Source organism: Haemaphysalis longicornis, unplaced genomic scaffold (genome assembly GCF_048455015.1).
Source record: "Haemaphysalis longicornis isolate Haplotype H1 unplaced genomic scaffold, Haemaphysalis longicornis Haplotype H1 scaffold_12, whole genome shotgun sequence".
In the NCBI taxonomy this organism is placed as follows: domain Eukaryota; kingdom Metazoa; phylum Arthropoda; class Arachnida; order Ixodida; family Ixodidae; genus Haemaphysalis; species Haemaphysalis longicornis.
In genome coordinates, this window is record NW_027526225.1 from 117,270,635 (window position 1) to 117,293,280 (window position 22,646).

The window sequence follows — 22,646 nt, forward strand, 5'->3', positions numbered from 1 at the left end:
CCGTGGTTTTCTTTGGCATTTCCACATAATGAGATAGCTTCGCGCTTAACCACCGTCGTCATCTTCCCGTAAGGGAACCGCCGAAGAAGAAGAAGGAGAAGACAAAGCTGCGAAGAGGAGGACGTGTACATAGATGGCTGACGTGTCTGCCAGCGTGGTCGCTTGCTTCTAAGCCGCTTGGTTTTTTGCTTTCCTTGTTCAGGTGATCGGCCAACCTTCAGGCAGATTAGCGGTTGTTTTCCGTCATTCTTTTGGTCTTCTTTTCTTCCAGGTTGCTGGTTTCCGCGCCTGGATGTCTTTTGAGTCGCCTGGCCAGGGGAATTCCCCCTGGGCGGCCTCCATTCGTCCGCAGGACGTGCAATTGGAAGCCCTAAAGCGCAGTGGGGTGGGCAGCATCCCCGTGGCCCTGGTGCCAGTAAGCGGCGGATTCATCCGGCTGAAAAACCCGCGGGCTGTACAGGCGGCACTTCGAGCGGCTACTGAGAAGTTCGAGCACATTACGGAGGTTCGCCCGTTTGGCAAAGGTGGCGTCTTGTGCCGATCGTCAGACGAGACCTGTGTCGCTGACCTCTTGAAATGTACAATGTTTGCCTCTATTCAGGTGAGTGCATTTATCCCCCCTCACCTTGCTTGCGTGAAGAACATCGTTCGAGGTGTTGATGTTCAGATGACACCTCAGGAGGTACTAGAGCAGTTTTCGGTAGCGGGAGTCACGTCAGTTTACCGTTGCAGCCGTGCTGTAGAGAAAAACAGGGTGCCAACAGAATCTGTCATCGCTACATTTGTAGGGACCGCATGTCCATCGGAGATTAAAGTATGGCCACTCATTTACCGTGTGGAACCTCTCTCTCCTCGGCCACTTCAGTGCCACAGCTGTTGGCGTTTTGGCCACACATCCAGGGCGTGCAAATCGTCTCCCCGGTGTCGCGCATGCGGTGAGAGCCATTCTGTCGAGCTATGCACTGCCCAAGATGCCAAATGTTGTTTGTGTGGAGCGGCACACCCAGCTGACTATTCTAATTGCCCTGCTAGAGCTCATGAAGTCCAAGTGGTTGAGGTCATGGGTAAGCGTCGGTGCTCGCGCGGGGATGCTGTTGCCATTGTCAAAGAAAGGACACATGGGTACGCTGGAGTTACTGCCAAACAATCTCCATCACTCGCTGACGCAGCCGTAGTCAGTACCATTGTTGCCGCGGTGGAAAAAGCGGTTGCCAAGATCCAACAGCCTTTCCTCGCTGACCCAGCTTTTGCTTCCGTGGTTGCGGCGGCCGTTGAGAAAAGTGTCACTTCAGTTATCACCCAGTTAACTTCCAGCATAATCGAGTGCGTGTCCCGCACAGTGGTGACTCAGCTGGCGCCATATTTGCAGCCCGCTCCGCTTTCGTGTACCTCTTCTCCTCAAGTGATCCAACAAGTTTCCTCCGCCCCTGAAGGTCCGCTGCTCTCAGCAGCTAATCTTGTCTCGGATTCAGTTAAAGTCTCGTCTACTCCCACTACCTCTGTGCGTGGATCCGACCATCTTACTTACGCTGAGGCTGGTACTTCGTCTGTTCGTGGTGCTACGGCCGACACAGACTATTTCCCCCCCCCCTTTCGCCCTCTTCAGACTCGGACATGGAGCTTCAGACTTGGCCCATGGAGACTGTAAATCAGTCTAGTAAGCGTTCCGGATCACCTAGTACAGAAACCCTGGAAGTGCAGCCAAAAGCAAAATCCAAGAAAGGTAAATCTGTTTCAAAGCCCAAGGGTCAGATATTAGAGGCTGCAGTTGCTGCAGCCGGTCTCTCTGAATCATAGGGGTTCTAAAAGTTATTCAGTGGAATTGCCGCTCTGTTTCGGCAGGCTTTGCAGATTTACTTTGTTTGTGCTCCCAATTTTCCCCAGACGTAATTTTGCTACAGGAAACCTGGCTTAGCAGCAACCAGGAATTTGGTCTTTATAATTACCGCACCTTTCGGCTAGACAGACCAACCCGAGGTGGCGGTCTGTTAAGTTTGATATCTACAAAGTTTGCTCACAACGCGAAGGTGTCCTTCCAACTTCAACGTTCTGACTGTGAAATTTTAGTGCTGGAATTGAAGCTACCTGGTTGCCTCCCTTTTTCATTAGCCAATGTTTACTTTCCCAGTGGCGTCGTTGATTCTGAACCCCTTGATTTGGCTATTGCTTCGGCTGTACCTCCAATTATCTTTGCAGGAGACTTTAATTCCCACCACGTTACTTGGGGCTTCCGGACGGATTCTTGCGGTAATCGCTTGTTGGATTGGATTACAGATAACAACTTAACATGCATAAATTCGGATTCTCCAACCTACTTTAAGGGACAAACGCAATCTGTTTTGGATTTAACTATATCTTCTCGAGGTGTTTCAGTGCCTTCTTGGTCGACCATTAATGGCGGGTCGAGTAGTGACCACATCCCAATAGTTTTTGACATCGGGTGTCCCATCCGTTTAATTAACCGCCAAAGCCGATCTTTTGTCAACTATAAAAGGTTTCAAATCTCTCTGAAGGAGTCCTTGTCCTCTCTGGTCACACAAAACGAAGCTGAATGTGCGACAGGCCTTTGTTCTGCCCTTTCCACTTCAGCTCAGTCGTCATTATTTGAAGTGATGTCGAAGAAGTCAGTGTCGCCTAGTCCCTGGTGGGACGAAGAGTGTTCGCGCAGCTTTAGACGTAGAAAGGCGGCCTGGAAGAAACTTTGCCAGAACTTATCCCCGCTTAACTGGTGCAACTTCAAATACTTTTCAGCGGAATTCAAACGCGCAGTTTCGAATGCTAAACAGGCTTATGACACAGATAGATCTTTGTGTCTCTCCAAGCCTAACAATAAGCGTGCGCTTTTTCGATTTCTTCGATCGCGGAAAGCCGTACCCTGTCCAGATAATACAGACTCTGTGGTGCTATCTCCAGGTGAACTCTCAGAGTCCCTAGAGTCGATAGCTGATGGGCTTCAGGCTCGTTTTTCATCTTCCTTAGCGGTGTCATTTTCCCCGCCAGACGTGGTAGACGACTTCATAGAGGTAACGCTCTCAGAGCTCGCTGATGTCATGATTAAATTGACTGCGGCAGCTCCTGGCCCAGATGGCATTACTACTGAAATGCTGAAATTATTATATGATGAAGCTCCGAATCATTTACTTAACATGATCAATTATTCTATTAGACATGCATGGATCCCCGATGTCTGGCGTCTCGCCAAAATACTTCCTGTACTTAAGAATGCTGGTCAGGGCCTCTTGATTGAAAACATCAGGCCTATCGCGTTGACATCGAACGTGGTTAAATTAGTCGAGCGAATTTTGCAGCAACGCATAATGCAATTGGTGTCTAGTTCTAGAATCTTTAGCCCGAGACAAATTGGTTTCCGCCCTGGGTGTTCCGTTTGGAGTGCGCATATTGACCTTGAAAGCCGGATTAAACTAGCCCATCGCACTAACCAGTTTTCGGCTCTAGTTACCCTAGATGTAGCAAAAGCTTTTGATAGCGTGGAATACCCCGTGTTGTTGTCCCGGTTACAAGTCCTAAACTTCCCAAGGTACATTATAGCTTGGATTTGTGAATTTCTGAAGGACAGGCAGTTCAGTTGTGTTAAATTTAATGTTACTTCCTCACAGCGGCCACAGTCTAGGGGCGTTCCGCAAGGGGCGGTCCTTTCCCCTGTTCTTTTTAACATCCTTGTAAGCGATATTCCGGTGGTTTCTGGTGTCTCCACATATGTATATGCCGACGATGTTGCATTTTTTGCATCAGCACCTGACATTCAATCACTTTACGCTTTAATGCAGTCATATCTGAACCTCATTGCCTCCTGGTTGGACAGTATTTGTCTCTCTTTGAACGTCAACAAATGTTCCTTATTAGTTTTTCCAATCTCAGGCCCTGTTAACATTACGCTCAGTTACCGGCAGTGCATAATTCCTCAGGTTCCTTCCTTAAAGTACCTTGGGATAATTTACACCAGTGAACTTGACTGGACCCCACATATTGCCCTCATTGAGGCCAAAGGTGCACGTGCTGTTGGGATGTTAAGACGTCTCAGTCATAGAAAGAAGGGAATGCGCAGAGAGACCCTTCTTATGATATACAGGATGTACGTTCGCCCCATTTTAGAGTTTGGGTGCGTGTTATTCGCTGGGTCCGCGGCGTATAAGCTTCATCGTCTGGTTATTCTGGAGCGCCAGGCTCTTCGCTGCTGCTTAGGGTTGCCTAAGAATGCAGCAAATGCAGTAGTCTACTTGGAAGCGCGCGTTCCTCCTCTGCTTAATAGGTTCCGGACACTGACTGTTGAAACTTTTCTGAGAGCTTATAGCTCTGAGGTGAACAGGGAGCAGTTTATCTTTATTGCAGAACCAGGTGCGTTTATGGTGCACCAATGGCCCAGGTCCTCATGTCCACAAAGCACTTTGGTACAAAGCCTCCTTTCTCCGTTGGGTGTAGCAATAAATCAGGTTATTCCATATAGAGGAAGGAGTTCTCCTCTTTCTATCAATTTCCAGAACATTTTCCCCAAAAATGCCAAACTTTTACCAGCCCGACTGCTCAATCGTCTTCTCGAAGGTTATTTGGCCTCCATGCAGCCAGGTGCTATAATATATACAGATGCCTCTCAACGAGAAGAAAAATCCGGTATAGGAATATTTTCCCTTTCCCTTAACTGGTCCTTTTCGGTTCGTCTGGTTGATTTTATCCCGATATTCTTCGCGGAATTCCTGGCAATTGTCCTGGCGCTACGAAAGCTGGATGTATCAATTACATCTCCAATCATAATTTCTGATTCTTTTTCTGTATGCTTAGCCCTTTCTTCCCCTAAAGACACTCCTCTTCTGCGGACGTTTCGGTCACTCCTGCCACCTCACTTCACTGAAATTAACCTTCTTTGGGTTCCTGGTCATGCGGGGATCACATTCAACGAGACAGCCGACTCTCTAGCAAGGATAGCACTTTCTGGTCCTGTAGTAGACGTCGTAGAGCCGACACCTTTAATAACAGCAGCTAGGTACCGTTGGATGCTGAAACTCAGAGAACAGCAAGAATCGGTTTTACTGTCATTAAGTGAATTTAATCATCTTAAATTCTCATGGAAACCCGAATGGTGCCCTTCACGCAACTTAGAGGTGGTTATCACAGCCTTACGTTGTCGAGTACCCCAGTTAAATAGGTACTTGCACAGGTCTCGTCTGGCGCCAACAGCTCTGTGCAGCTATTGCAACGAAGACGAGTCTGTCGAACACTACCTGTTGACATGCCGACGTTTTTCCCGACTGAGACGTCAGTCCCTAGAGGTGCCGCTTGGCAGTTTGGGGATATCACTAACAGGGGCGGCTATGCTATCGTTCGGGGCATCCGAAACGGGGTTTTGCCGCCGGGATGTATGCACTGCTCTCCTGCGCTACATTGAAAATTCTAAACGATTCTCTTTATGATTGAGATTGGTCATCCTCGCTTTAATTTTCCAGTTTTTTTTTTCTTCTCAAAACCAACTGATCTAAATTATCCTTCCTAGGCGTGTCGTGAATTGATAAGAGTACCATTCATTTTTACAATCCTCTGTTGTTTGGCCGATCCCCTGATTGGGTATGCGCCATTAATTATCAGGATCAACAACAACAACAACAATCTCAGCCGGTGCACCAACGTCAACAACCTTTACCTCACCAACGCTGACGGAGACTACCGATTCTACCACCGAGACGACAACATCGACAAGAACATGATGGACGAGTTTCGGCGCCTCAAGAACCACCGCCTACTCACCGTAACACAACAGTACCTGCGTGCCTTTGCCACCGGTGTGGACCCGGACGCGGAATTCCCTCTGGCGCTACTAAACACCAGATCACTCAACATAACGGCAACACAATGGAACCACACGGAACCGCCATGATGCTTCGCATCCTCATCAGGGTTCCCCACGGGAAGATGGTGTAATTCCTTTTTAAATGCAGAGCATTTCAGTAACTCACGATGTCACCCGCGTTGACGCCCGTCGTAGTCCGCACCGTCGTTGTCCGCACCCCTCCCCCTACACTATATAAAAAAAATACTATCCGGCGCCTGGTTTCGATCCCTCGACCCTGCGGGCGGAACGCAATGTACATGGTGCTCTACCCACTGCGCCACAAAGCCGACACAGAATGGGAGGCTACGAACGCGCCTTATATCCTTGACTCATTCAAACTACGTCAAGAAGCTGCTGATACAACGCATTCACTACCACCAACTCCCCAAACACTAAACGTTAACGCAATACACCCACCCCCAATGCAACGCATTTACTCGAGTCCCCCTCGCGGGGAGATGGGCCCAATTTTTTTTTATTTATTTAGCGTATTAATTATACAGTAGATGAGTGCAGCTTCAAAACAATGTTATTGCATTCGAAAAATGTACGAGGCTGAGGTGCGATACCAAGTTTATGCCATCTAAAGACAACAGACTTCTAACTATAGAGTATATTACTATACCGGTCATCCACAAACTAAAGTGAAGTCAGCATTTTTATTCCGAAACTTTGCAAGAGCTCCTCTCCCTACTGGTCTCAAGATGATTTCAGGCGACTGAATTGGGTCGGGAAGCAGGCGCCATCTCCCAAAGAGGATGGTGCATGGGGGAGATGAGGCGGTTATGTCGACAGATTAGTAGTTGTCTTTGACCTGTGGTGATATATCTCCAAATACGAGCAAATAGAGCTTCCCGGTGGTGTGGATACATAGTTCCATCATTGTAATATGGGTAAGCAATGTGTCAATTTCAATCCCACGTTGTGTACTGCATCCTTTCGAGACCATGAGGGTAGAGTAAGGGGATATATTTCTGTTGATTTTTACGGAAGTCTGCTGAAAGTCGCTCCTTGAATCTGCTGCTTCCGAGTGGTTGAAAAGTCGTAATATTGTTACGTGGCAAATACACGTATATTTGCAGCTATTTAAAATAGAATAAGCTGGGAAGCGCAGCGTGAGTCCGGGGCCAAGCGTCGTCGTTCTCGTCGTCTTTCAGCAGCGGCGCAGCGCCCACCGCATGCTTGGCCGGAACAGGGATTGCCCCGTCACATGACCCCCGGCGGAAGAGGCCCCGTCTCGGTGCTAAGGGGAACCGGTAGGCGGGGACTGATATGGCTTGATGCGAGCGACATGGACAACACTTAGTGGCGGGGCAGTAGAGGTCGAGGCCTCAGTAGAGACGGTAGGAGAAACTTCATATGTCGCATCTGTGACGCGGCGCAACACTTTGTATGGCCATTGTGACCGCTTCATAACGCCGAGGCAACAACTCTCCACCACACTTCGCCGACTCGACGACCTCCCCTTTACAGCGCAGACAATTTTGTGCCATAGGCGTTGTCCGACACAGGCCGAAAAGGCTATAAAAGCCCTACTGCTTTTTTTGAAGGACACGGGCCTGTCTGAACGATTGTAGGGACATTACTATAGTGCAGTGCCCTTAGTTCGCCCATTTTATCAGTGGACCCTATTAGTTCTGTGCATTTTCTGGTTGTGTGCGTTGTTTGTACCGCCTTTATAGTTGCCTTGTCACGCCTTGTGTTTTTTCTACTTTTCTTTCTCTCATTTTCTCCTTTAATATGTACCACTGTCCTTTCTTTCCCTTTCATTTCCCGTATCCCCTACCCCCTGAGTAGGGTAGCCAACCGGACAGTATTCTGGTTAACCTCCCTGCCTTTCCTGTACTATTCCTTCCTTCCAGAATAGGGTTGGAGGAGTTTTTCGGACGGGCCAACACGACGTGCAGGGGACCAGAGCAGTACGAGGGATCCCGAAGTAAAGTGGACCGTGCGGTGGACCGTGCGGTGACGGTGCGGTGCGGTCTAAGACATATTAGGCTCCGGTGATTGACGTCTATCCCGGGCGGGGTGGTGGAACGAATTTTTCGGCCCACCCAACCAATTGGTATGAGGCCCTTGCACCGCCCATATCCACATCACGACTTGCGTAAGTATAAGAGACAGCGCCGGATTCACAAATCTATTAAACGGGCATGTCCACTTTCTCCCACCAAACCATACAGACACATGTGCCCGACAAACAAGGCTGGCTTCAGAAATTATTTCTTTCGCGCCCCAGCTGACAGCCATGTAAACCTGGGGCGGTATTCTCGTAACTGTCCCTTTTGAAAACGTCCCTTTTGCATCCCTTTCATCGTGACGTACTTCCGGTTAAGCAATGGGCTTTGGCAGTAGGTTTGCCGCACTTGCGTTACGTCACTTCCTGTTGTTTGCTTTTAGCCAATCAGGGCTTGCCAACACTTCTGAAAGGGCCGCAAAAGGGACAAAACTCGAGAATACCGCCCCTGGTTGACTTTTTTTTGGCCTGGACGGCGGCTGAGACTTGTATATGTTTACATTTATCTTCTTGGCCAATTCCCCGCGTGGAGGAGATGACAACTGACAACTGCAATTTAGACTTATCTTCTTGGCCATTCTATCGCACCGATAAAGACGGCGTCGATGATGAGATAGATAGATAGATAGATAGATAGATAGATAGATAGATAGATAGATAGATAGATAGATAGATAGATAGATAGATAGATAGATAGATAGATAGATAGATAGATAGATAGATAGATAGATAGAGAGGGAGAGAGAGAGGGAGGGAGGCTGGACTGGACTGGACTGGAAAGGACTTTATTCGAGAGAGAGAGAGAGAGAGAGAGAGAGAGAGAGAGAGAGAGAGAGAGAGAGAGAGAGAGAGAGAGAGAGAGAGAGAGAGAGAGAGAGAGAGAGCGCTAATGAACCGGACCGGCTCAACTGCTGCCAGATTTGGTGAAGGTTACCCAAAGTTCGCTGACACAAACACGCGAACATGCACGAACGCATGAGCACGCGAAATACACATGCGGTCGATGACAATGACCATGACAATGATTGTTTTTCGACACAATGGCCGCAAAATAGGCCGTGGTAGTGGTAGCGGTACCTGGTCAGTTCCTCGCGCTCGCGGCACCAGCGACCGTTGTGGCAGTGATCAATTTTGCGTATAGGTAACGAAGAAGTGGATCCAAGCAATCCTTTAAAGAGACACTAAAGGCTTAATAAGCCTTTGTTTTACTGAAAAATAACGCGTTTAGTAGCTCTTTCGACTTTTGTTCCACGGCCGACGATGCCTTGTTCCACGGCCGACGAAGCGAGGCAGGGCCGCGTACTTACGTCGCAAATCAGGCAATGTGTTGATCATATAGTTGAACCCGTGCTGTCTTTTCTCCGTGGTTAAACCACGACCAGCTTTGGGTTAAACCTAGGATTTCACCGGGCTAAACCAGAGCGCAGCCACGCGCACGCGCGTTGCCCGCTGTTTTCGCGCCTTCTAAAGTTGGCTTATTGGGTGAACGTTATGGCGTTTGGCCGTTTGGCGCCGCTTCTCATGTGGGTGCAGTGGGTGCAGCACGTCAGTCCAGGTACCTTTGGGACGTGGCCGCTGTCTGCTGGGCGGGCGAGACCACCAGAGTCACAGTCAAAGTTTTCTGGTCCTTCTACGTGCATATATGGAGGAAAGAAATGTCAGGGACATATGGTCAGTACGCCTTGCCAACGTGCGATTAGCAAAGCCTACAAATTGGCAGCATGAAAAAACGTTCACATATCTGCTCGACTTAGCAAGCTGTCTATTCCAAGTTTCTTTTCATTTCTAGTTTTTAAAGCAGTTTGTTTTGAGTTAATGTGGTTGCGAATTTAAATGCGCATACCAAGGAGGTTAACCTCCTTGGCGCATACCGTAAGCGAATGCAACTGGGCAACATTGACTGAAAACGAAACCGAAACTAGCAGTTGATTTGATGGTGTGTTGTGCTTCAAGGCATATCTCACGTGGTTGTCATGGAGGAATTGCTTGCTCTTTTCGCGCCTATTCGCTTCAAATTGATTCATTTGGTAAGAATACATAACTAGTTAACAAGATGGTACGACATGCTGCTGCAAGGTGTGGCCGCCCTTTGGGAGCGGTTGACTGGGATCAGCACGGAGAGGTGCCGTAAACAGTGCAAGAGGTTTCGGCGACTGGAGTTTGTGGTGCACTGTTTGCTAAAGAAAGTCTCATCCTGAGCTGTGTTAAGTCCCACCCATGCATTGCCAGCTGGGCGCAATATGTTCTGTGCAAGCCGAGACTGTGTATGCTGCGAGTAGAATGCGGTATGCCGACGTTTGCTGACACTAGTCGCGAGTTGTCTTTGCCTTATGAGCGGTGTGTGTGTGTTCCAGTACGCTGCAAGTTATTGAAAGTTACACTGTTTCTTTACAAGAAGCAGATTGCAAACAAAGCAGCGTCGATTCGCATTTTTCAATTGGCGCCTTAACGATCTTAAACAAGCCCCGAGCGTTGAATTTCATTTTACTCATTTTGCGCATGGAATAGTGGTACCATATTGTTGTTGAACTATGTTGTACGTTGAGCTGTAACTGTAGGGAAGTTAGAATGACACAATTTGAATGTACCGGTTGTGTTTTAAATTTGTGAGTGGCATGACTGGACATTTACAGGGACAGAAAAAAAAAATCTAATCGCGTATAGCGCATCGCTCAATTGCGTCAGCTCTAATAGCGTCCTCGATAAACATGCACCGGGGTTGCCCCCAAAACCGGCGCGGTGCACAGTGCCCCACGACGGTGCGCACCGGCAGGGAGCGTTGATCGAGGACAAACTGGGCGGTTCTACCCTTGCGCCATCTCTTAAGCTGTGAAAGCAATTAACTCATTAAAACGTTCACTAGTGGCTACGAAGCAGCGCAATATGACACAGCGCCACTACAAAGTGATATTTATTGAAATCCAATTATTAATTTGCACACAAGCCATATCTGTCACATATGCGCCACCATGTGCAACAACGCTTCCACTGATTCCGCTACCTACAAGCTGCTTCTCGTCTTCGTTCTGAGAGCCATAACGCGAGTGCCTGTTTTGTTCCGCCCTTCCGCCACAGCAAAGCATGCAAGTCTTCGTGGTCTGGGCACTCCAGTAACTGTTTGTGTAATTCATTAGAACTAAACGAATACAAAGCTCCAACTGGCTGGCCATGCAATTAGCCTTCTTGCTGTAAGTTTGCGTCCTCATCTCCAATCTCTAGCCATTTATAAACGCCTGTTATCAGCCAGTCGCATCGTTACCCAATGAATTCGAACGCAATTCACCCTTGTCAGCAACAACCTGCAGCCAGTTCCGCCTTCACACGAGTGCGCCGGTGCTGCAGTTCCCTGCACCGATGCTCCCACATGGATGCTCCGTCGCTGCAGCAGACGGCGGAGGAAGCCGCTTCGCCAGCGTCCTCCGCGATGCATCTCAGGATTGCACCCCGGCGCTCCGTCGACTATCACGGTGCGCGATGGGACAACCAAAAATTGCCCCGCGACAGTGCACCCCGGTTTATCGAGGACAGATGGTGCGCACCGGTGCGGTTAATCGAGGATGAAAATGTGCACCGGTGTGCCCTGGTGCGCACCGGTGCGGTTTATCGAGGATGCTAATAAGGCAATGTTGCTTCATTGGTGACACGGTAAATATGACACTGACTTGATTTGAAAAGCGAGAGCAAGCCATGCGTTAAGCAGTCGATTTTATGTAATAAACTGCCTTTTCTCTTAGTTAGTGAGGAGGAGAAAAGCTTCCATGCACGTGAGCGCGTAAACCAAAACACATTTCGAGTGCCTATTTATACATGAGAGGCAGAATGTTCATTTTGGTAAGGTGCATGCGGTATTCCGCTCACCTAGTGCCTACTGCTGAGAAAACGAATACGAAGCAGAAAATTTTGGGGGAACTTTTGTTGTGCGGCAGTGCTAGTTGCATTCCGCTGCTTGTGCACTCTGGGTTTTAGTTTAGAACAATGGTGCCTTGAATACTAATGCCACAGAAGTAATTATGCCCCAGCTAGTATATGCTAAAGATTCCTGATGTGACCATTGGATGCGTTTGTTGTGCAGTACCAAAGGAAACAGCTGTGGAAGGCAGTTCAACGTTGTTGCTGTCCAGCAAGGAATGCAAATACGGCCACAACAGTGAATCTCAAGAACATGGCGTCGGAGCTACACAGAGACAGCTCGGATGGTCGTCCAAGACCAGGTTAGTCTTTGCTGGAAAGGCTGCAGTGCTGGCTTTGCCGGCTGATGTAAGTGCTATGCAAGAGTGGTGACTGATAATGCCCTCGGCATCACCAGCAAACTTGAAGACTCAGTCTGAGCAGTGCGTCAGCCTCTTAAAGGGACCACGAATGCTCGGCTGCACACTGCTTTGCTTTATTCAGACCTTGCTTTTAGGACGAGAGGACGCTTCATACCTCACAACAGTTCTCGTTCGACAGGAAATGTTGTTGCTGCCAGGGAGGGACACTCTGAAAGGGCAGGTTTTACGTTGCCTCCTCCCTTTATTCAGGGTGTGTACCAACCTGGAAAACAGGGAAAACCTGGGATTCTCGGGGATTTTTAATAGTCTGGAAAAACTCGGGGAAAATTCATGGAATCTGTGCTTCTATCGGGGAAAATTAGCTGTACTTTATAAAGGAAGCGGAATTCACGGTAATGCTGGCTCGAGTCCTCCGGAGCCGTCGCTGACGGCGCCGTCTGAAGTCGCAGGTTCCAGTGAGAACTTGCTCCATACAGCTTGCAAGTCACCCCCCCCTCCCGACCCCCTGTCGCTCCCCTTGTGTTTTGGCGCGTTTCCCAGACTCCTTAAAGGCGGAAGAAAATGTTGCGCACCACGATAGCTTGTTGTGGCAGCGTAAGGGAGTCTACAGGGACAGGGGCAGTAGTAGCTTTCAATCCTCTGCTGGAACACCTGACACCATCTACTGTGGTTTCTAGTTAGTTGACGCACCTTGCGAATCTTTGCGTTGTGAATTTGGCATAATAAAAAAACAATTTCTCCTAATTTTCAACTTTAAAAGTTCGCAGCTGTGTTCAAGATACGTCTTAAGTATCGGATATAGACATTGTACCCTGTTTTTAAGAGTTACTTTTAATTGCAAGCTGGCACTATATTCCGCTGCGTAGAAAGACAGAACATGTTTCGGCTCCGCAGCTTTCACTGCATGCCAAAATAACTTTACGTGGAGTCACCATGGCAGGGTGTAGTTGAGGTGTTTCTGATTTCCAATGTGAATCCAAAATAAACTCTTCCCGCTCATCCTGCGCAGTGCTTTGGTGCTACAAGTATGGTGGCATTTAAGGGCACCTAACATGACGGTATTTGAGATGCAGGTGTCCCTCATTCAAACAAAAACAAACTCTTTGAAGCAGTGAAATACAGCAGTGAAATTGAGTGCGAGCTGAAAACATGGCAGTACGGTTTTACCATTTTTTTTTATATTTCATTCACTGTGAATTTTACTACCACTCTGTTATGTTTTCTTTTTGAATGAGATAAGTGTTACTGCTTAGCATTCAAACTTTATTATGTCGTATATTATTTTATAGGGTGCTTTTTGGAGGGTGACAGCAACTGGTGAAGTGGTGTCAGCCTGTGTTGATGTGAAACAGAGCTCCGTGTCACTCAGGGAGTTTATCAAAAAGACTCAGGGAAAACCTGCAAAACTCGGGGAATTCGAAAGTGTCAACTTGGTAGACACCCTGTTTATTATTGAGTGAAATTGCTGGGGTGCTGGACATTCTTGTGGGGCAGCCAATAACGGTCTCTGAGTATGCTGATTTCACACAAAAAGACCAATCTAACAGAAACTGAAGGTCTGACTATCAGCGAACGAATATAGTAAAACCTAACACGGCATCTTACTAGCATAATGGCAGTGCTTTGGGTTCCATACTTGCTTAATTTGGACAATGAAACTCAAGGTCAGAATTATATTTAGCTAAAATGTGCGGCAAGGCATCCAGCAATAGTGATGGCAAGGTGAATAAGTATAATAAGGACTTTATCTACACTCAGAGAGAACAGAGAACACCAGGAATTCACCCCGCAGGGGGCACCTTGTGTACTCAAGGTGTTTTGGTGAGTAGCGCCACCACGGTCCCGAGCTCCGCAGGGGTGCCTACTGCTGTAGGCACTTGGTGTCTTGCAACACCACGGACCCGAGCACATGTGGGTTGGACCCACCCACGTCCCGGCTGTGCGTGGCTTTGCCGTGTCCGGGGAAAAGGGGAACCTGGTGGCTGAGCCAAAGTTGGGGTTGTTTTGGACCTTTACGGCCCCCCAGCAGCGGCAACACTCCACTTTGGCCCCCGCTTCTCGCAGACGGTACCCCTGGTCTGACCCGCCCGGGGGGAATCAGCCAGTCGCCTTTTCCTCTCTTTCTCTCCACTCTTTCACTTTCCTATCTCCTCTCCTACTCCTGTCCTGTCATCTCCTTCCTTCCTGATTTCTACATTTTTCCTGGCGGCAAGGGTTAACCCTGTGCAAGGATATCTACCTTGGTACCATGTATAGGGTTATAGCGGCAGGGTAACGGTTAGCGTGTACTTTAATGTCACGTTCCCTTGTTGGGCTCGGTGGTGGGCGACCGGCTCTGCCGCCGAATTGATTCCATGCTCATATGGCTTTTTCTATCACCCACCAAAAACCTGATCGGCCTTCGAAAAGGGGCCGCACCGAGGTAACACAATTGAAAGCAGTCTCCCAAAGTGAAACTTTCACAAAATACCTTGTTATCCACTCCGAAGACGAAAATGCACCTCTTGCCAAAAAATCTGTCTTCCTCATTGCAAAGTGCCTTGAAAGCGTTGTCGGCCGGGATTACCAAGCAAAGAAACTAGCCTCTGGTGATCTGCTGGTAGAAGTGCAACGAAAGAACCAAAGTCAGAACCTACTAAAACAGAACACCCTGGCTGAACTCGCAGTAACGGTCACTCCACATCGTAGCCTGAATACAACGCAGGGCGTGATCTCTGAGAGGGAACTGCTTCACGAGACAGATGAGGATTTGCTTGAGGGACTGAGGGACCAGGGCGTCACGGCTGTGCGGCGGATCACCATGCGTCGCGCAGGTGAGGAAATTCGAACTAAGCATGTTGTTCTGACCTTCAACCGTCCAACGCTTCCTGAATCCGTCCATGCTGCCTTCATATCCTGTCCAGTACGCCCTTACATACCTAGTCCTCGAAGGTGTTTCAAGTGCCAGAAGTATGGCCACGGAACTCAGTCTTGTCGTGGCCGACCCACCTGTGCTCACTGCGCACGTGCTGACCACACCAGTGATGAGTGCAAAAAAGAACAAGTGAAATGCCCAAACTGTGGTGAACCACACGCTGCGTACTCGCGTGCATGTCCCGCATTCAAAAAGGAAAAAGAGATAATCCACCTCAAAGTTACCGAAAACCTAACCTTTGCACAAGCACGCCTGAAGCATGCCCTGCTTTCAGGCAGAAGTTACACAGACGCTGCTCGCCGGGGGGTGGAGCGTCGTCTGGTGGATGCGAGCACCCAGTGCAACCTGGTCCCGCCACAGCCCCCCGTTCAGCAGCAGAAAGTTGCTCCCGTGGCTTCTGCTGCTACACCCTCCTCCAGTGCTGTGCCTAAGGCCCCCAGTGCGAGCTCCAGTGCTGCGCCTAAGGCCTCCAGCACGAGCTCTGGTGCTGTGCCTAAGGCCTCAAGCACGAGCTCAGTCCAGATGAGTGATCTGGCTCCATCCCGGGCATCTGCAAAACAGCAGAAGGCTGCTCCTGTGGTCACTGCTGTTGCAGCAATGTCCAGTGCTGTGGCTGCGGCCTCTAGCACAAACAGTGTCTCCACTGACACTTCTCCTTCAGAAACCTTGGATGAGGCCATGGATGCCTCTCCAAGCACACCGGCTTCTGAAACACAACCGGAGCGCCGCAGCTCCGCTGGTCGGGGTAAATCAAACAAACCGAAGTCATCCAAGATCACTACACCAGGACCTAACTCAGCGACCTAGGTAAACTACTGAAAGGGCCCCAAAAACAAAACTCCCTCACTAATGATCCTTTTAATAGAAAAAGAACATCTCATGATCTGTATTTCTCTTCTCTTGGTGTTTATGGCTGCTGAAAGTGTTATCCAGTGGAATTGTAGGGGGCTGTTGAACAACCTTGACGATATATATGATATACTCTCAAATCACAAACCAAACATACTGTGCCTCCAAGAAACACACCTACGCCCATCTCAGACAAACTTTTAACACAATACACTATATTTCGTAAAGACAGACTGAACTACCACCATCCGTCTGGTGGTGTGGCAATAATAGTACAAAAATCTGTTGCCTGTCAACACCTGCAGCTACAAACTTCACTTGAAGCAGTTGCCGTTAGAGCCATAATTTTTGATAGACTAATAACAGTGTGTTCTCTTTACATTCCACCGGACCATCATCTATCCAGCGTCGAATTCGAAAACCTCACCAATGAGCTACCTGAACCCTACTTAATTATTGGGGATTTTAATGCCCACAACCCTCTCTGGGGATCTGCGCGAGCTGATGCGCGAGGGCGGCTAATTGAAAAGTTCATCACATCATCCGGCAGTTGCATCTTTAATAAGAAACATCCAACATACTACAACACGGCCTACAACACATATTCTGCAATAGACCTGGCAATTGGCTCCGCAATTTTACTGCCCACCTGTGAGTGGAAAGTAATTAACAACCCCTTTGGCAGCGACCATTTCCCTGTGAAACTACTAGCTACAAGCAATAACTCCCAAGACACCGATTCGCCTCGAACTTTTAAACAACATGCAGCTGACTGGAAAACATTCAAAGAACTTTCCAGGCTAACCCCTTCACTAATAAGTCATTTAGATGTTGAAGCAGCCAGCTCACTTATTACGGCCCATATTCTTGACTGTGCTCAAAAGAGCATTCCAGAGACCACTCCTAAAACCCTCCCCAGACCTAGACCATGGTGGAATGAGGAGTGCAAGCGTGCACGTTCCGAACAGAATAAAGCATGGGCACTCTTACGCCGCTATCCTACGGCAGACAACCTGCTGAAGTTCAAACGGGCAAAAGCCAAAGGAAAGCGGACACGGCGCTTAGCAAAAAACGAAAGTTGGACAAGGTTTATATCGTCTATAAACTCTTACACAGACTCTCGCAAAGTATGGACTAGGATAAAGAAACTAAAAGGCTACAATACCAACCCTACTCCCCTTGTAAATAGTGTCGGTAACACAATAAAAGACCAAGTAGATGCTCTCAGCAAACATTTTGAAAACGTATTCAGTTCCTCTCATTACACACAAACATTCTTACAGCACAAGAAAGCAGCTGAGCGCCAGCCCCTTTGTGTGAACAAACGCTCAAATGAAGGATACAATGCACCATTTACGATGCCCGAACTAATTACTGCATTGTCCACATGTGGTAAGTCAGCCCCTGGAGCTGACAGAATCAGCTATGAGATGATCAGGCACTTACACATTGACACACTTTACACAATACTCTCTCTCTTTAACAAAATATGGCAGAAAGGCCGCTTTCCAAAAGCATGGAAAGAGGCAATCGTTGTACCTCTTCTAAAAGAGGGGAAAGAACCGTCCTTTGCTGCTAGTTACAGGCCTATTGCCCTGACCAGCTGTTTGTGTAAGCTCCTTGAAAAAATGATAAACCGGCGACTTTTTTACTTTCTGGAGTTTCATGGTGTCCTAGACAAAAATCAGGCAGGGTTTAGGTCTGGGAGATCAACTACAGACAATCTGGTTGCGTTTGAATCGTATGTTAAAGACGCTTTTGTCCATAAACAGCACTGCTTCTCTGTATTCTTTGATATGGAGAAAGCCTACGATAGAACGTGGCGATATGGCATTCTATTGGACTTGCAGTCGTTTGGCCTTAGTGGCAATATACTCAATGTTATTCAAGACTATTTGTCTGATCGCACATTTCGTGTCCGTGTGGGGACTGCCCTGTCTAGAACATTTGTTCAAGAAAATGGCATACCCCAGGGAGGAGTGCTGAGCTGTGCACTGTTCATTGTTAAAATGAGTTCTCTTAAAACTGTGCTGCCTCGGACTGTTTCATACTCTGCCTACGTTGACGATATCCAAGTTAGCTTTAAATCCTGTAATCTGTCGATATGTGAACGTCAAATCCAATTAAGTGTCAACAGGCTGGTTACATGGGCTGAAAGAAATGGTTTTAAGTTTAACGCTGATAAAAGTGCTGTTGTTGTCTTTTCTAGGATACGTGGTGTACAGCCTCTTCCTTGTATCACGTTAGGAGGTCAGCCCATACCAGTGAAAAAGGAACACAGGTTTCTAGGTATTTTGCTCGACCACAAGCTCACATTCATACCACACATTAAATTACTAAAAGTAAAATGCCTGAAAACAATGAACATTTAAAGATACTATCTCATCAGTCCTGGGGTACGGATACAAAATGTCTGCTAGCACTTCTTAATAGTGTCGTTAGGTCAAGAATAGACTACGCCTGCATTGTATACCAGTCTGCAACCAAAACAGCACTCAAAATGTTGGACCCTGTATACAACTTGGGGCTTCGCTTGGCCACAGGGGCATATCGAACAAGTCCTATTCCATCCCTTCATGTCGAATCAAACCAGTGGTCTCTAGGGTACCAGCGCGCCTACGCTGCTCTGATGTATGCCGCAAAGATGACTTCTTTGAAGGAACACCCTCTGAATACCATAATGAAAAATAACACAACTTATCATCTCTTTGTAAACCGACCATCTATAGCTCCACCTTTCCCGCTGGCAGTTTCACACCTCGTCAGCGAGTTCCAAGTTCCTCTCACTGATGTCTACTGTACCTCAGTTTATGATTTGGTCGCTCCGTGGGACACTTTCCCAATTCACTGTGACATGTCCTTTAGAGAAATACATAAGAAAAATGTACCAAACTTTGTCATCACTCAGCATTTTCTGTTCCTCCAAGACAAATACAAGGCAGCTGAATTTTACACAGATGCCTCAAAAACTACCACAGCCGTATCCTGTGCTGCAAATGGCCCCCTACTTAATGTGTCCAAAACGATGAACACGAACACAAGTATATTCACTGCAGAGGCGTACGGTATACTACTGGCTTTAAACCACATTCTTCAAATCAAAATTAAGAACTCAGTTATATACACGGACTCTCTGAGTGTCGTCTCAAATCTTTCATCTCGGAAGGTCAGTAGAAACCCCACTTTTAATTGTGTTTTAAGAGCTCTCTACTCGGCTTATGGCCTGAAACTCGTTGTCACAGTCTGCTGGGTTCCTGGCCACTGCGGCATTGCTGGAAATGAAGCTGCTGACCGTAGTGCTGCAGCTGCCGCCCTTCGAAGCAGCATAGACGTAAACGAGGTCCCATATCAAGATCTGAAACCTTTTGTAAGAAGGAAGCTGCGGGACCACTGGCAGCAGCAATGGGACAGAGAAGTAGAGAATAAACTACATATCGTTAAGCCCAAAATAGAAAAGCCCCCTGCTGAAAAACATGACAGATTTGTAGAGGTAGCATTATGCAGATTAAGAATTGGCCTCACACACATCACACACTCATACCTTTTAACAGACGCAAACAAGCCACAGTGCCATCGATGTGGGGGTCAGCTTTCTGTCCTTCATATACTTATTGAGTGTGACATGTGCATCACTGAAAGGAAACGTCATTTTAATGAAGCTTACACATATAACATCCCCTTGCACCCTTCACTATTTTTATCAGACCATCCAATGTTCCCATACAAAAAAGTTTTTAGTTACCTAGCAGATGTAGACTTTTTAAAATACATATCATATAGACCATAACCTCACCTCTGTTCATTATGTGTTTTAAAACAGTGGTGGAACCTGAGACTTTACACCTTAGGTGCTTACACTCACTGTTTTAATATGACCCTATACACTATTTATCTTAGTATACTCACTATGCTTTAATTATGGCCCTATACACCAACCCCCTGAGTAAACCTTTTTAAACTAGTGCCTCCTTTACAAATCTTTCTAATCTCTTTCATCATTGTCATGGCGCTCTTTGCCTTTGTCGGCGTTGCGCCATTAAACCCAAAATCATCATCATCATCATCAACACCAGGAATTCATTCCAGTACCACTGACCGCAACATAGACTCACCACTTTTGCGGCAAGAGGCTTTAGTTCACCCTGTCTGGCTTGAGACCTTCCCTATATAACAAAAAAGGCCACGGAGTATTTCTTGGTTTTTAATGCAAGTACTCTGTTCTGCAGAAAAGGAGGCATCAAAGTTGGACCGAGACGTCTCACTCTCCAAAAATGAACACTGTCAGTCGACAGACACCAAAAAATCATTCAGCGGTGACTCCACCATCTTTTCCATGGAAACGAAACTAATGACTGCAGAAAGGAGCCAAGACCAATTAGGCTAACAGGTGAGTGCTTATTTCGAACTTAGTGAGAAAAGGAGCGATGCTGCCAGGAATTAAGGTGTGTGAATGAAGTGAAAGCAAACTGGAACGAAAAAAAAAAAAAAAAAACTGGGCCATCTCCTCTAACATGAAACCCTGGGAGAGGCGAAGCATGCAATGTATAAGTCTATTCAAAGATTGTAAGTCTATCTTTTACCACACGGCATGCGCTGATTGGGTGTCGGAGAAGCGGAGCTTGTCGCTTGCGCCCGGCTGGTCTCCCTAGATTCTGCCTAGCCTTCAAAGATAATCTACAAACCTAATCTTTACGAGGAACACATGGTGGGAGGTCCCATTGCTCACAGGCGCCTTATCATCCACAATGCGGTTTCAATGCTGAGCGCCCTGCGCCTTAGGCCTTGGTGCCTTGGTGTTTTTTTTTTGCTCATGGAGATGAAACCATTGAGGGGTAGAGGTATACAGCTTTGCTGTAAGTCTCGTGTCTCTGAAGCACGAAGCGTTCCTTTAGTACTCGTTTTTGCCCATGGAGATGAAACGTTCTAGCAAGAGTCGTTGGAAAACGAGTGTCCCGGCGCGTTCTTTTAGTACCTGTTTTTCTCCACGGAAATGAAACGTTCTAGCATTGGAAAATGAGTGTCCTGGTATTTTCTTTTAGTACACGTTTTTGCCCATGGAAATGAAACATTCTAGTGTGAGGTATTGGAAAACGAGTGTACCGGTGTGTTCTTTTAGCATCCGTTTTTCTCACGCATATGAAATGTTCTAGTGCTAGGCGTTGGAGAATGAGTGTCCCGGTGTTTTAGTCCCGTGAATACGTGCAACGAGAGGAGACGCCGACAGCCCGAGCCCCTAGGGTGCTTCGCCTCTAAAAACACGGTCATGTTATATATTGTTGGGCGAGTTGATTCCTGCTTTGAAAGGAGAGCTCAGTGCAGCGGAAACAAGAATGCTGCCCGAAGCCCATCCCACCTGATTACCATCTTTCCTGCCCTACGCCTTCGTCTCAAAGCGCTATCAAAGTCCACATAGACAACAGATATTCTGATGTAAGCACAGCCCTGGGCCACACTTGGAAAGCCACCTGGGGTAGTGTTAAAAGACACAAAAGCAGAAGCCCAACAGCTACTTCATATTTGGCTGTGCTGAGTGGTTGAAAAGCATGGAGCAGGACACGCAAAGCGTACGGAAGATGAGTGTAAACTATCAACAGGTTTATTCATAAAATACAAGCAGCTATATATGGGTAGTGGAAAGCATTTATAATCGCATGTATGAGTGTATTGTATATAATTGTTGCCCTTTCAACCTTCTCCACTGCGTGTGTGTATGGCTCTTTGTATTTTGTGAATATGGCAGTTCATAGTTTATGCTTGTCTTGTGTACGGCCTCTGCATCCTTTTCCATCCTTTCTACCCACTCAGCGCAGTCAAACATGTATCAGTACCAACTACGACACCTTAGTGTTGGACAACAAGTAGCGCTAATTAAGAATCGCAGTGCTAGCTAAAGAGATCAAGGAGCGCTTGGAAAGTTTACCACTCGGTTGCTGGCACAACTAGTGTGAAAAACTTGATGGCACCCCTGGCACAAGGGCCGAATGGGCGTTGCTGAGCCTTTGGATCCACCTAACCATGTCTCAGAGCTAGGACGTTACGTGCTTCCTAAGCACATAAGACCGTGCATACCTGTCTCTGATATGAAAGTTTTCTAAGCTGAGATGTGCTGCTTCAAATTTTTGGGATCAGTACACTGCAGCAGTGTTCGATTATGTGCCCATTAAAAACGCACAAAAGCAAACATTTTTTTTCTTTTGCTACATGTGAGGCAACATCTTGCTGAGGGCATAGAGACTGCAGGAGGATTGCAGCACTAGAAGAACAAAGACGAAACAAAGAATCAGTCATGGGGCTAGAGTTCACGTCTTGTCCCATATCTGTAGGAGTGTCTTATTGGACGGAACAGTTAGTACGGTTGCCTACCCATCATGGTAATCGCAGTAACTTTTCTTAGATCTGTGTCAGCTCGGTGGCCACTGGTTCATCGTCTGCTGGAACGGCCTTCCAACCACAAGTGATGCACATCCCATCATTCCGAATGTGAGTGGCTTGCACATTTTTTCTTTGGCCGAGGTGCCACTCAAAGCTTCCCACCAGATAGGAAGAATGCGCATCTGAAACATCTGCAGCCACTCTCGAGGGACATAGGCAACGTTTGCTATTCAGCGTGGGTTGCCACAGCAATTAGGATGTCGTAACATCGGCAATTGCTAGGAGTAATACCACATCTCATGGCTAAGCTTTAGCAAATCCCCAGCAGATGTTTTGGGAAAAAATTGGCAGGTCATTATTTGAAGAAACAGTGCAAAAAAA

The 22,646-nt window shown here is 47.4% G+C and overlaps 1 protein-coding gene across 2 annotated transcripts in view; it reads left to right on the forward strand.

Moving 5' to 3' along the window:
* Positions 1 to 22,646, forward strand: part of LOC144163357 (uncharacterized) — a 281,121-nt gene that overhangs the window by 239,358 nt on the left and 19,117 nt on the right. For both annotated transcript variants that reach the window (XR_013320892.1, XR_013320893.1), the window contains exons 6-8: positions 11,932 to 12,070; positions 20,120 to 20,280; positions 22,288 to 22,373. The gene's annotated coding sequence lies outside the window, so the exon portion shown is untranslated. The remainder of the gene's footprint in view (positions 1 to 11,931; positions 12,071 to 20,119; positions 20,281 to 22,287; positions 22,374 to 22,646) is intronic.